At 34.8% G+C, this 14412-nt stretch overlaps 1 protein-coding gene across 2 annotated transcripts in view; it reads left to right on the top strand.

The window, feature by feature from the left end:
- Positions 1-14412, top strand: part of si:dkeyp-23e4.3 — a 146054-nt gene that overhangs the window by 65133 nt on the left and 66509 nt on the right. The gene's annotated exons all lie outside the window — the stretch shown is intronic.

Genomic DNA, 14412 nt, shown 5'->3' with positions numbered 1-14412 from the left:
ACTTTGAGTAGACTAACTCAGAGTTAAGTGCGCACACCGCGACTAAAAAAAGGCTTGATGTGCTCATGGAAAGTTATAACAAATATGACCATATGTTTAAAAAAGCAACACCAGTGCATCAGTGAAACAGAGACAGTTAGCATGGGAACACATAGCTGCTCACGTTAATGGGTAAGTTTCCATTTAAAGTATTTAAAAATTTAAGTATAATAAAATAAGTAATGTAATGTGTGACTTTTTTTTATTTATTTTTTTATTTTCACTTGAAAAGTGGGGAACTGGCTGTAATTGTGAAGCTCTTTCAGATGTAATAGAAAAAAATAGGCTACTGCATAGTTTCTATAACACATTTGAGAAAACAAGAATGCAGATAACCTTAACTTAATGTTCAGTGGAAATGTTTCATTTAAGGTTCTCACTTTTATACATGTTGTTTTATCAGTTTAAGATAATTTTTTTTTCAATTGAGTTTTTAATAGATGTAAAAGTGCACTTGTGTGTCTACCTTTATTATTAATCAAGTGTAGAGGTTGATATGACATTTAGAATGTAAGCAGAACAAAAAAAAAGTTTTTAGAACGAGTAAAAATCCTATTAATCTAGTTACAGTACATGTCCCTGTCGAAGAGCAGTGAATATGAGCGATTTATTCATTAAAAAAGGATTCTTGTCATTCTTGTTCATGACTTTTTTCTTTGTGTAACTAAAATGTAGGCAATAGCTATGTTGCCATTCACAATTGCAAATTAAATGTATGTGCAAAACCGGAAAATCGCATAAAAGACATGCGAATAAAGCATCGTTTCCATCCAATGAATCAAAGAGAACAAAATCGTCACTTTCTGATTAACTGGGACCAAATATCAAGAATAAAAACTGAATTTACAGTGGTAGAAGAAGCTGCGTCAATCTTTTCTTTATTTAATAAATATACTTGCGCCTACTTGCGTGTCAATGCTGACACACATTGAACGGGATGTGGCGTTTGAAGCAATGGGGCGCGGAGAACAGACATTCTTGACACGCTCCAGACGCTCTGGAGGTCATTAATAATATAATTACACTAATACTGAAACGGTTAAGGCATTTTAAAATGACTAAAACAACATTTCAGTTTTACAAAGCGCTCAGCCTGCTGGTTTGTCCATTCACACACATTTTCATCATCATGTGACCTCTTATGACAAACCTTTTTTAATACACATACTGGAATTTGTTCGGTAAAAGGGTTTCCATCATAGTTTATGTGCATTTTTTTCTAATCCAATAAAAAGTTTATCCTACTTAGTTATGCGCATATGTTTTTATGCCTATTTTCAAAAGTTATCTTGGTGTTTCCATCAACCGTTATTTTATGCACATCAACAAATAGCGCATAAAAATAGTTGGGTGGAAGCGCAAGGCTAAGGCGAGAAATACCTCTTAATTTTTAAAAGAAGGGGGAGGAGACATACAGAAACTCAGAGTTTAGAGAATAAAACCTGCTCCTGACCAGGTTAGGTTTACAGAGTAAGTGACCACGGTAACAGCGTTAAAGTTACCTATCTTTCAGAAACCGGCTTGACTTACCCTGCTTAATCGAGTTTGACAATCCTGCCATTTTGAAATGGAAAACCAAGAGTTTCTCTCATTTCAGGGTTAACATACTCTGATTTTTCACTTAACCTCCTTTCTGAAACACAGACAGGAGTAACAGGGCTGTAAGGGCCGGATCTTGACTAAACTTTTGAGTGCATAAGTGCAATTTTAAGTTTCTCAGTATTTCCGAGAAGAACCTTAATATTGTTTAGAATATTAGTAAATTCACTAAAAACGTATCAAATTTATCAAAAGTGACAATAAAGATTTATGTGTTTCTGCTGTTGTTAAATGATCTGATACTGACTACTAGATTTTCAATCAAATAGATACAACCTTGGTGAGAATGAAACATTCAAAAACATTCTTACAAATCACATCTTATAGATAACAGCTCAGCTTAGAGCTAAGGAAGGATGTCATTTGTTTTCTACATGGCCATGTTTGGCGAAGCTGAACTTACCAGACATTACATCAGATTTAAGTGACTTCTTGATTCCCTGTTTTATCCACTAGATGCTACATAAGTAATAAACTCATTATGAGTTGTCCAAAACCCAAAAAGCTACGGGATAGTCAAAATGAGAGCTAATTTATTCACAAAAGCAGGGGTAGGCAAAGTTTTAGTCACGTGGGCATTAATGGACTTTAAATAGCATAAGAGCACAAGTTCAAATTCCCAGTGAGATATGATGAGCAGTCATAGTTATGCAAGATAATTCTGTGACTGATGGGAGCATTTTGATAGTGCCTAAAGTAATGTTCTACAAAAAGACCCTTTTTATTTTATTCATATTTTCTGACCAATATTTAAGGTCTGTAAACAGAGACATTATTATTCAATATACAATATTATTCAACTCTGTTTACATGTTTAATGAAGTGTGTTTGTGTATTTAGTGCATGTGTTGTCCTGGAAATCCTTGATGGTTGGGATCATCTCTTCATCTCTTTGTATGTGTTGCCCTTAAGGTCCTCGATGCTTGGCATCATCTCTTCACAGGTCTTTAGTCAGATCAATGGCGCTGCACAATCTCTACAGGCCTTGGAATGAGTATCCCAAGGTGGAAATAGAGAACAAAAAAAACAAAAAAAAACAATTAGCGTCGCGTTGTTTATGATGTATTTAAACAAAAGATATTAAACATCAATGCAGGGATGTTTTCTACATGTGGATGACCATTATAATGATGGATTATTTGTATGCTTTACTATGTGAGATGCGAGAGTGTGTCTGAGGCTTGGACATTATCAGGAAAGCTACTCTAAATTTTAGGAGCCATACATGAGAAGGCTCAACCTCCTTTAGTAGACTTTGCTTTTCTGGGTACCACCAGAAGCCCAGAGTTTTGATATCTTAAAGGGTCACGAAACACCAAAACACATTTTTTGAGCTGTTGACAGTCGTATATGTGTCCCACACTGCTAAAAACACTATTAGAACACCTATATTTCACTAAAAAGTGTAAATTGGTTGTTTTTGCGTTATTTCAAGCAAATTCGTACTTCCTGTTTAAACGAATTTTTGAAGCTGCGTCACGGTCATGACATAATAGCGTGTATTCCAGAGTACAGACTGGGCGTCTGTGCCTGAGTGAGTCTTATTACGTCTTACAGTGTGATACATTAATGCATGAGTAAGGCTTGGTTCAAACCAATCAGCGCGCTCTATTGTGCAACTTCATTAATATTCATTAGTGTCACCATGTTTACACCACAGAGACGCCACGTTGTGTTGGCAAAACAAGCGTGAAGGGTTGCTTTTATAGTTTGCTGCCATTAAGTTTCGTTTTAATTTTCTCTCTGTGAGAGCTTATCTGGATCACGCGTGGATTAACAGTGTAAGCGACGCTCGACAACAATACCTTACGTGTCTAAGGGGGATTATTGTTTACCTGAGAGCTGTTCTCATCTTCTAGTTGCTGGTGATTGTCCTGTCTCTACAGATTTGGTAAGTGAGCGACCAGTGCTCTTTGTTTATTCAGTTTGTTCATATTGAATTAAGTTAACTATTGCACTGAGTGCAGACATGTTAGCACCGCATTTTGTGACCGGAATAACACACGCGGCTTTCTGATGCTACCTGCCGTGTGCATCTAAGTTTCCGGGAAATGCAGAGTTTTTTTTTCTCTCATTCGCCGTGCGGTATCAAACATTGCATGAAAAATACACGCTTAGAGCAGATCCTCGAATCAAATATCTCGTTTGTCGCGAGGGGCATGAATGAATTCCCTGAATGAAAGAGCCAAACTGCAGTTAAAGTCCAACATTTAATAATTTGGCAAATAATTCGACTACAGATGTCCATGTAGGTTAAACACCATCACTTCCTCTTGTGTGTATTTTGACTGAAACTGGCGCGTGCCCAAATAGACACTCCTACACCCTCCCACTTTAGTTCCTCCGACACTCCCCCTAAACAGAGCTGGACACGCCCACTTTTCTGACTTTTTCCAAAGTAGAGGTGTGAAAACACCCTGCTGAAACGAGGGGGTTTCATGGCCCTTTAAAGAGCGGGCTGGATTATAGTGAGACAGAAGGTTGGTTAGATAAACAGAAGCTAGATTTTTAAGGCTTTAAGCAATATTACTTAACAGGCAGCCAGTGTGAGGATGATAAAATTTTTGTGACATGGTCATATTTTCTTGATCTGGTAAGAACTCTGTCAGCTGCATTTTGCACTAACTGAAGTTTATCAATAAAGGATGCTGGGCAACCAGCGACTAGAGCAGTACAGTAATTTAGCCTATAGAAGTCATAAAAGCATGTGATGGGTAGAATGCTTCGTAACTTATCAATAAATCTTAGATGAAAAAAGGTGGTTTTTGTGACATGGAAGATATGATTTTCAAAAATGAAGTTGCTGTATAATACAACACCCAGATCTTTCACAGTAGAGGTAATGATAACTTTGTATCCCTATAATTGCAGCTTGAATTGTGAAATCTGCTGTGTAAATATATTATTATGACATATTATCATTTTCTGTTCATAAATGCTTTTAATTATAATATAAAAGTGATTAAAAAAACAATAACCATTATTTTTAATATAAAGTCCATAATTTCCCAGAGATGGGTTGCGGGTGGAAGGGCATCCGCTGCGTAAAAACGTGCTTGATAAGTTGCCGGTTCATTCTGCTGTGGCGATCCAGGATTATAAAGGGATTAAAACAAAAAGAAAATGAATGAATTAATGCACATGGTTAATTTACTTAATAAGGCAATGTGTTTAGTAATTTTTTTAAGTAAAGTAAACTAATCACTTTAACTTCACTTTTTAGTTTTACACGTCACCTGTAAACTGTTGGAGTTTTACCACATTTTTAATTCATTCAGCTGATATTTAGGTCTGGCATTACACTGTAAAAAAATTGTGAAAAAAAACGTAAAGATGACAAATATTTCATGTTGCTTTAAGGTATTTTACCAGGTTTAAAATCAAACATTTAACTTTTAACTTTAAATTTTTTGTTTAGTTTGGTTAATGTATGTTGAGATGAATAAAAAACTCCATTTGAGGCAACAAAATGTGAGGCAGCAAGATTTTTTTTACAGTGTAGCACTTTTAGCTTAGCTTAGCTTAGAATAGACAGTTGAATTGGATTAGACAACTAGCATCTCACTGAATGAAATCAAAAAGAGTTTAGATAATATCCCAGTTTGACTCTTGTGTAATTACATTGGGTCTGAAGATCAAGGAAAAAATGAAAAGTTACTATAATTTTGGCACATAGTCAAGGAACTTTGCTGCTGTACCATGGCTGCAGCAGGGTCAATGAAAGTACGCAGCACTGTTACCTTGGGAGTTGAGCCTATTTCTAAAATGAGCCTATTTCCAAAAAAAAAAAAAAAAAAAAAAAAAGTTTACAGTGCTGTTACCTAGTTATCTACCTGAGGCCTTTTTTCATGTGCTCTAGGGGAGCTTAGCTTAGCATAGGCAATTTAATTGAATTAGACCATTAGCATCCCACTTAAAACAAATCAAAAAAGAGTTTAGATTCCTATTAGCTTCCTATTTATAGTTTGACGCTTCTGTAGTTACACCGAGCATGAAGATCAAGGCAAAATTAAAAGTTAATATTATTTTTGCCCAATAGTTTGTTTTAACAGTTGAGTTTTATCACTTTTTAATACATTTAGCTGGTATTTGGGTCTGGTAATAGCCCTTTAAGCTTAGCTTAGCATAGACAATTGAATCAGATTAGACAATTAGCATCTCACTTAAAACAAATTTTAAAAAGAGTTTAGATGATGTTCCTATCTATAGTTTGACTTTTCTGTACATTGTGTTAGCTGAGAAATATTTTTAGGGAGTTGTAAAAAAAGCCTATTTTCTAAAAAAAAAAAAAAAAAAAAAAAAAGCACAGTGTTCCTATAAAAGCAACAGGTTTACTTCCTTTTTTTAAGTACAGTAAACTAAATTTATCTTATAATTAACCTTTAACTCAAAACATGTAACTTTTAATGACAATTCCAGACTGAAAACAAATGTTGAAGGGGCACTTTAATTATTATAATCCATATTATACACCCGGCGCAATGTGGTGCAAGGCGCAACGCAATTGTTATTTGCTACTTTCAGCTCTGCGCAAGAGTTCTTTTGAGGTGTTGCGCCACGCTGTTTAAATAGCAAATGCATTTGCACTCATATGTGCGCCCATAGGCGTTCTGGTCTAAAAAGCAGGCGTGTTTTGGCGCGTTGCTGGCATGTTGCTATTTTGAGAAACTATAACAGTCTGTTCTTTAGACCAGAACAAAGCCGGTCTATTGTCTGGCACAGAGTGCGCCTGGCTTACACACTTTAATCCACACAAGATGTAGAGCAATACGCAAATATCTTTACATATGAAAAAGATATCAAATATCAAGGATATATATAGGATATAATAAGGATATATATAGGATATAAATGTAAAGGATTAAAATATTGCAAAACATATTCTTTTCTAGCCTACATGAATTTAAAAACCACTGCCTTCATACTTTCTTCATCTCGGGAGGCTTTTTCAGTTCATTCAATTTGCTTTTGTATAATGTTATTATTATTAGCAGTATTATTTAGTATATCCATATTCATTTTTGTTTTATTAAAAACAAGCTTAGATTTGTCCACCTGCAGGTTTTAGACCATATGGGGCACAGCATGTGTATTTGGATATAACTCAGGTTTTTTACCACACTTTGTTATTATTGTTTATTTATTCGTTTGCTGGAAATTAGAACTGTATTTAGAAACCGTTTAAAACAAATGTTTGCGCTTAACAAACTAAATTAATTATTTATAGGCTAATTGATGTCTGTGCATACAAGGTTTCCCTATCCACGAGAGCAAAAGTGAAACTAGATTATGAGATCCCTTATCTCTCATTCTTGTGCGGTAGATGCTCTGTTTAACTGTTTTTTTGATAGTGAAATGCTCAGTTTTTCCATTCACAGTTACTTTACAACATGTAAATAGCAAATGCGCTTACGGCGCGACGCAACTGGCTCTTAAAAGAAATGGGAGATGAGACTCTGTTTGGTTTATTCTCAAAACACACCTATAACTCATTAAGAAAATAAACTCAACCGTTTTAGATCATGAGCTACGGCGCAAAGCGGATTTTTCCATCCTTATATTAGCAAAAATGGATTCTGACACGCCTTGAAACACGGCGATTGCACCCTGCGCTTTGCACATTGATCGTCAAAATAGAGCCCTATATGTTTATATACTCATCTTGAATTAGCGTCAAAGAATAGGGCATTAATGGCATCATGCATCAATATCTGGACATCTTTCGTAAAATGTCTCGTTATCAGTTGATGAATGGACTTCCCTTCCATGACATTTTTCTCAGGCAACACTGGGACAGCCACAACAGGACCCAGCACTAGCCAGCAACCATTTTTGCTTACTTGTACAATGTTTATGTACCTGGCTGATTCCTTAATGTCATGATCTTTAACTGGTAATGATTTTCAATAAGAAAAGATGATGTGACATTTTCATCGCAGCCTGGCTCATCCAACACTTTGAGAGAAAGGTTATAAGTATTGGCATGTTGCTTCCTCAACATATTTTTTCTGTCATCATCATCTTTTCATTGACCAATTTGTACTGTGAGCAATGTGTATAAATATAATAGATTAAAAAGATGCTGCCTTATTATTATAACACTGTTTTATTGGTGCAACATCAAATGCTGCTTTAGAAGGAACTGTAGGAGCTAAAACTACACCAGACACTTTACAGCTACATTATAGGTACCAGGTTGGACCCCATGTTTAGGGCCAGATTAACGAAAGGGCAAAGAGCATAGAATCACTAAGAGGCAACACTCTAGTGCGATTTGAGAAACAGCCACTAGATGCTGCGGTGGCCATTTTGGAATAAAAATTCCAATAGAACAATAGCATATTATAAAGCTGCGTCCCAAATCGCATACTTATGCACTATTCTACGCCATTTTGTAGTATAAATAGTGTAAGTAGTGTGTTCACACTGAAAACCCTAAAAATAATAAGTGCACTTTAATTACCCGGATGATGCACTCATTCAGCCGCTAAAATGAAGTGTGTAATGATGGACACTTCAGGCACTCAACGACCACAGGTTTGGTCACAGAGCGGAAGGGGCGGAGCTATCGGGCGCACATGTTGGATAACTTTATTTGTTTTGGATCGTGAAAGCAAAATTCTCCTACGAGAGTGATTATAGCACCTCCCGATGGAGAATGCGGTTATACTCACGGCAGATATTATTTGATAATTCGGTTATTTCACCGATTTGGCAACCGTCAAACGTCTTCAGGGAAACGGTTTGAATTTCCGCTTAGTAAAAAAACATTAGTGTGGCATTTGGGACGACACTACATACATATACTATCCTGTTGAGTGTGTAAGTGCATAAGTACATAGTGCATGAGTGCATAGTGTATAGTGTGCCATTTGGGACGCAGCTTAAGTCTGTACAATAAACTATTTAAAGTGCAGATGATTGTGATAGTAAGTGTTGTATTGTCATCTTTCAGGTTGTATCTCAGCTTTAATGCGCTTTTTAAACAAATAAATAACAAACAAAGCAGCTGCTTGCTTTTGTGACAGCAATAAGATCCAATGGACGGCCGATCGCTTTCACTCCAAAAAGGCGGAATCACAGGGCTGTTGCTGGGCGCTGCTGTTGCAATGGAACTGGTCATTCTAAGCTCTTTGGACAGGGCTAGGTTGGGCTGAAGGACCAGGGCTCATGGAAGAAGGGGGCCCTTGGTTGGTTGAAGAATTAGTTTGCAATATGACATGGGAAACTCCTCTTTGCGTTATGCTTTCTCTTACTGATAATGTGAAGTATTCCTTTCGGTTCGCTGCTGTTCAAAAACAGTGACGCTGGTTCTAAACTGGGGCTCAGAGTGGCTGTAGCCCAATCAGAATATTGAATAGCCCTGTCTTAGACACCCAGAAGGGTGATCAGATGCCCAATTTTCCCAGGACAGTCCTTTATTTCGGCACTACTGCGAGAACCTTTCAGTCAAAGGTAGGCTAACCAAGCTTGTCACAGAACAAAAAATAAATTTTAAACAGTCTTCATCATTAATATCCTAGAACATGTACTAACAGAAGCTGGGATGGGCAGAATCATACTGAATGGTCTTATAACTGAAGCGCTGTCTTGGTCGCGCGGCGGTTACAGCTGGACTCAAACCGGCACGTGCCTGCACAGTCCTTCCATCACACATTATAACCGAGACATTGTGCGAACAAGTCAAATAGCCTACACAAGCAGTTACTAAAATATCCATCGTTGTGGAGTATCTATCTCAAGTAAATACACTCAGTTAGGCTTTACAGTAAGTCTAACTGAACCAGTTAAAAAGCAAACTTTTTTTATGAATGTTTACCTTGCCCCTTTTATGTAAACAACAGTAATAATATGGAGCAATGGAGGCAAAAAAATAAATAAATAAATAAAATAAACAAATAAATAAAATAGGGGTGCTAGCTAGCCTTCTGTAACTCAGAAGACCACAATAAGCTTTTGTGGATTTCCAAAGCATGGATATAAAGTGAAGTTTATTTATAAACTAATTTCGAAAGGATCACGTGATTATAATTGCTTGCAGCCGGCCCCGCATTATTTAATTCATGATTTACCAATCAGACGATTCTTAAGCCACTATAAATATCCTAAGTTCCATATGACAGTCGTCTGCGTTTTGAAGAATCCCCCTTTTCACCCCTACTCCTCTTCCTTTTCTTGATGGGTGGCACGGTAGCCCAGTGGTTAGCACTGTTGCCTCACAGCAAGAAAGTCACTGGTTCTAGTCCTAACCAAGCTAGCCAATGTTTTTGTGTGGAGTTTTACGTTCTCCCCGTGCTCAATTGGGTTTCCCTCAGGTTCCCAGGTTTCCTCCCACTGTCCAAAAACATGCAACTTAAGTTAATTGACTAATCCAAATCGGCACTTAGACATGCTCCTAGTAAGTAGTTATCTCTTAAGAGCAATCACTATCTGTTCATTAGTTACTACAGCAGGGGAGTTCTCGAGATCTATCAGAGCTCAAACTCCCCTCTCGCCTTGCAAATGGGAGGGAGCCCTGGGCTCAAGGATCATATGATAGCAAGCCAAACAAGCTTTATAATTGATCATCAGCAAAGTGTGAACTCCTAAAATGTATTAAAGAAACGTTTACCCTATTTAAAGTGTTTATTATAATAGACTAATTTAGCAAGTATTGCATTTTTTTTCGTTGTTGTTGTTTTGCTGATTTTTGCAGCCTGTTTGAACTGTTTAAAGTTCATAGTATGTCATTACTTAATTTTGTAAACTTGCAGGCCTATTTTAATAAAATATAAAATATATATAATAATCAAATATAAATCAAATGGTGGAAAATTAGATAATAATATTAATTCGAAAATTTTTATAATTTTTATAACCTTAGAATCATAAGGTTCGATCTGACATTTTCTTCAAAATTGAGTTACTGACATATACTAATTAAATGACAACTTATTTACATTATGGGATGTTTTTTTATATGTTGTTTACATTTTAAGACATTTTATTTAAAAAAAAAAAGTTACACATACTGTTTGCTATGGAATACAAAAACTTTGAAGCTCAATATCTCAAAATCATTCAGAACCAAAATGAACCTTATAATTCCAAGGTGAGGATGTATATATATATATATATATATATATATATATATATATATATATATATATATATATATATATATATATATATATATATATATATATATATATATATATTTACTTTAATAAGGCTCTGGAAAATTTCCATAAATGTTGCAGTTTTGTTGGCTGAACATTCATGATGTGAATGTCCTGTAATCTGCATCCAAAAGGTGCTCTACTGGTTTGATAAATGAAAAGTATTTGAGAGTATAGTGAGTCTGAGTAAAAAAAAAAAAAAAAAAAACTGAATTGATTTCAAGGTTTTGCAGTTGGTGTATAAAGCTTTGCATGGACTTGCACCTTAATACATTGCTGACCTCTTAATACCGTATGCTGTCTCAAGATCTCTCTACTCTTGTAACCACTGCTTTTTTCTGTCCCCTGGTCCCGTTTAAAGAGGTTTAAGGGTGACAGAGCTTTTGCAGTTGCGGCCCCTAAAACAGTAAAATGCACTTCCAGTAACCGTAGGATCCTCTCCCATGTTAGACTTTTTAAATCTAGATTGAAGTCTTATATATTCTGTTTTTACTCAGATGTGTAAAAAGAACTCACCGACATTACTAAAGTGATGACCAGAAACACACACAAAAGTGAAAAAAGTACCTAATTGCAATTTTACTTGGGTATTAAATAAGTACGTGTAAGTATATGTAACAGCATGAATGAATACTTATACATGAATGGATACTTTACTTATACCTTACTTACTATATATATATATACATATATATATATATATATATATATATATATATATATATATATATATATATATATATATATATATATATATCCATTCATTCATTTCCTGTCGGCTTAGTTATACCCGAGTTATGTTATGGCTTAGTTATGACCTTCTTGCTGTGAGGCGACAGCACTACCTACTTCGCCACTACTTTGCCCCTATATATATATATTTATGATATTTCTCAAATGATGTTTAACGAAGGGAATTTTCAGAGTGTCTGATAATCATTTTTCTTCGGGAGAAAGTCTTATTTGCTTTATTTCGGCTACAATAAAAGTTTTTAATTTTTTAAAAGCCAATTGAAGGTCAAAATTATTAGCCCCTTTTAGCTTTTTTGATAGTCTACAGAACAAACCATTGTTATACAATGACTTGCCTAATTACACTAACCTGCCCAGTTAACCTTAACCTAACCAAGTTAAGCCTTTAATTGTCACTTTTAGCTGTATAGACGTGTCTTGAAAAATATATAGTAAAATATTATTTACTGTCATCATGGCAAAGATAAAATAAATTAGGTATTAGAAATGTGTTATTAAAACTATTACGTTAAAAAAATGAATTAAAAAATCTTCTCTCCGTTCAACAGACATTGGGGAAAAAATAAACAGGGCTAAAAATAAAGATAAAAAAAAAATGAAAAATAAATATATATATATATATATATATATATATATATATATATATATATATATATATATATATATATATATATATATATTCTCATTTGAATTTAAAGTGACAGTTAGTAAAATAGCACAAATTGAGCACAAAAAGGGCAGATTCAAAGAGGGATAAAACATTTTTCGTGAGGTACTTTTCGCTGAAATTTCACAAACAGAGCTCTATTTTAACGAATCAATTTTTGATATTTTAAGGACCAAAAAAATGCTCTGCGCCGTGGCGCTTGGTCTAACAGGCTTGTGCTTATTTTTTTTCAACGAGTTGGGTGTGTTTTGAAAATAAACCAATCTTTAAGAATCAGTTGCGTTGTGCCATGGTGCATTTGCTATTTACATGGCAGACTTTGTAAGTGGAAAAACTGAATGCTTCACTAGTGAGAAAACAGTTAAACAAACAATCTGCGGCGCAAGGATAAAGAATGAGCCTCCTCCAATTAGCCTTTACTTTCACTTTTTTTTCTCATACACTCCACTGAAGACATCCATCAGCCTACATAATTAATTTTCTTTGTTAAGCACAAAGATTTGTTTTAAAACTATTTGTAAATTTAGTTCTTATTTCCAGCAAATTAATAAATGAACAATAATAACGAAGTGTGTTAAAAAAACTGAGTTAAATCTAAACGTATGTCCCATATGGTTCAAAACCTGAGAGGTGGACAAATCTAAGCTTGTTTTTAATAAAACAAATATAAATATGCATATAATAAAAAATACTAATCATAATAATAATAACATACAAAACCAAGTTGTCGTGAATAAACTGATAAAAACTCTTCTAGAACAATAATCAAGAAAATGTTACTCAAGTACTTTAAACCTCTAGTGTGGGCTGAAACAAAAATAAATTATGTTGTTGTTTATGGTCTATTTTGCAATTGTATTCCTACCATATTCATACTATTTATTACTGAGAACTGGGAAAGCTGAGAAATGAGAAAAAATGACTTGGCTAAAACATTTCTAGTAGTCCAGCCAAAGCAATTATAAGTAGCAAACTGCCAGTTGAGCAAATTAGACACCAAACACCAAAACAGACTAAAAATCCACATGATAAAAGAGGTCCCGAATGTCCTGAAGATATTCATAAATTATTTTTAGCCAAAAACAAAGTTACTGCCTTTTGTGGTCAAGAACGATTTGTAATTGTGCGCAGATCCATTTGGAAATAAAACTGGTACCTGATGAACCATTTGGCACATTAGTAGAAATGTGACAACTAATATATAAACAATAAATGAACATTTTTTTCTGAAATGCACAAAATATGGAAGATTTTAACAGGACACAATGTTGCTTTTTATTTTTTCAGGGAGTGTGATGCACTAATGCAAAGAACCGAATGGTTATTGCTGTCTAATATTTATCTTCAAAATGTTAACCAATCAGCTTCAGGGAATACTAGCCATTATGTAAATAGGTTTTAAAATAAAGTGATTGAGTTGATTCAATCATTTGATCTCTTAACATGGACACAGAATCTCTTGCTGTTTGCAATGTCTTCTACCATTGCTTATTTTTTTAGTTTTAAAGAGCAGACTTGTTATGTTTTTGTTGCAGGTCCTAATTAGGACACAATGACTGCATGAAGCTTTGTGCCATGCTGATTACATTTATCAAACAGTAAAATTGCCCACTCTTATGGCCAAAACAAGCCATCTGTGGCTAAAAGGGTGGCCAATGGGATGTGGAAAGAGAATTTTACAATAACATGATTGTCATTGTTTACACTTCATTCTACTAAAACAACTGGTTTCATACGTCATCTATGCTCTACCTCAGTATTTTACAGTTTTGGTTTGCAGTCTGATCAAGTTTACTTCTCAAGTTTTACCTCTCGAGTGGATTAGAAAAGGTCATTCCTTCCAACTCAATCAAAAAGATGTATTCAGATCAAGCTCAGTCTAATGGGTTTGCATGAAGGCCATTTAGTCTGGCTGAGCAGTCAGTCCAATAAGTAACTTATTATTGCATGTGAATACAGCCAATGATATTGTCCTCCTGTATCATCGTTACAGCTGTGGTGTGGACTGTCCTGTTCTCATAGAATTTGAATGAATATTATATCGGTATATTTAAATTTGACTGAATGAGACATAAGTCCAGTCCAACAGTATGTCAAATGTTTTAAGTTTAAAAACAGGACATTGTTTTTAATTTAATAGTAATTTTAGCCATTTTAGTATAGTTTATTGGGGGTCGTTTGTATTAAATGAAAAAA

The sequence above is a fragment of the Danio rerio genome, chromosome 21, assembly GCF_049306965.1.
Source record: "Danio rerio strain Tuebingen ecotype United States chromosome 21, GRCz12tu, whole genome shotgun sequence".
NCBI lineage: Eukaryota > Metazoa > Chordata > Actinopteri > Cypriniformes > Danionidae > Danio > Danio rerio.
The sequence above is the reverse complement of the archived record's forward strand: the minus strand, read 5'-3'. Positions and strand labels throughout refer to the sequence as shown.